Here is a 1,556-nt window from a genome sequence, read left to right on the forward strand (position 1 = left end):
AAGAATGCCTTCCTAAGTAAACAATGCAAAGAAATAAAGGAAAATAATAGAAGAGGAAAGACTAGAGATCTCTTCAAGTAAATTAGAGATACCAAGGGAACATTTCATGCAGAGATGGGCATAATAAAGGACAGAAATGGTATGGACCTAACAGAAGCAGAAGATATTAAGAAGAGGTGGCAAGAATACACAGAAGAACTATGCAGAAGAGATCTTAATGACCCAGATAACCACAATGGTGTGATCACTCACCTAGAGCCAGACTTCCTGGAACGTGAAATCAAGTGGACTTTAGGAAGCATCACTATGGGTGGGGATGATGGAATTCTAGCTGAGCTATTTCAAATCCTAAAAGATGATGCTGTCAAAGTGCTGTACTCAATATGCCAGCAAACTTGGAAAACTCAGCTCTGGCCATAGGACTGGAAAAGGTCAGTTTTCATTCCAATCCCAAAGAAGGGCAATGCCAAAGAATGTTCAAACTACCACACAATTGCACTCATCTAACAAGCTAGCAAAGTAATGCTTAAAATTCTCCAAGCTAGGCTTCAACACTACATGAACTGAGAATTTCCAGATGTTCAAGCTGGATATAGAAAAGGCAGAGGAACCAGAGATTGAATTGCCAACATCCGTTGGACCATAGAAAAAGCAAGAGAGTTCCAGGAAAAAAAAAAATCTACTTCTGCTTTATTGACTATGCCAAAGCCTTTGACTGTGTGAATCACAAAAAACTGTGGACGTTTCTTCAAGACATGGGAACCAGAACACATTATCCATCTCCTGAGAAATCTGTATGCAGGTCAAGAAGCAAAAGTTAGAACTGGACCTGTAAAACTGACTAGTTCCAAATAGGAAAAGGAGTACATCCAGGCTATATATTGTCACCCTGCTTATTTAACTTATATGCAGAATATGTATGAAATGCCAGGCTGGATGAAGCACAAGCTGGAATCAAGATTGACAGGAGAAATACCAATAACCTCAGATATGTTGATGACACCACCCTTATAGAAGAAAACAAAGAGGAACTAAAGAACCTCTTGATGAAGGTGAAAGAGGAGAGTGGAAAAGCTGATTTAACACTCAAAAAACTAAGATCATGCCACCAGGTCCTGTCACTTCATGGCAATAGATGGGGAAACAATGGAAACAGTGACAGACTTTATTTTCTTGGGCTCCAAAATCACTGCAGATGGTGACTGCAGCCGTGAAATTACAAGACGCTTACCCTTTGGAAGGAAAGCTATGAGAAAACTAGACAGTGTATTAAAAAGCAGAGACATTACTTTGCCAACAAAGATCAGTCTAGTCAAAGCTATGGTTTTTCCATTAGTCATGTATGGGTGTGAGAGTTGGACCATAAAGAAGGCTGAGTGCCGAAGAATTGGTGCTGTTGAACTGTGGTGTTGGAGAAGACTCTTGAGAGTCCCTTGGACTGCAAGATCAAAGCAGTCCATCCTACAGGAAATCAGTCCTGAATACTCATTGGAAGCACTGATGCTATAGCTGAAGCTCCAATACTTTGGCCACCCAATGCGAAGAACTGACTCATT

The 1,556-nt window shown here is 40.5% G+C and overlaps 1 protein-coding gene across 1 annotated transcript in view; it reads right to left on the reverse strand.

The window, feature by feature from the left end:
• The window catches only part of LOC104993129 (dystrophin-like), a 60,990-nt gene that overhangs the window by 28,736 nt on the left and 30,698 nt on the right, over positions 1-1,556 (reverse strand). The gene's annotated exons all lie outside the window — the stretch shown is intronic.

This window comes from Bison bison, unplaced genomic scaffold (genome assembly GCF_000754665.1).
Source record: "Bison bison bison isolate TAMUID 2011002044 unplaced genomic scaffold, Bison_UMD1.0 scf7180017848960, whole genome shotgun sequence".
Lineage (NCBI taxonomy): Eukaryota > Metazoa > Chordata > Mammalia > Artiodactyla > Bovidae > Bison > Bison bison.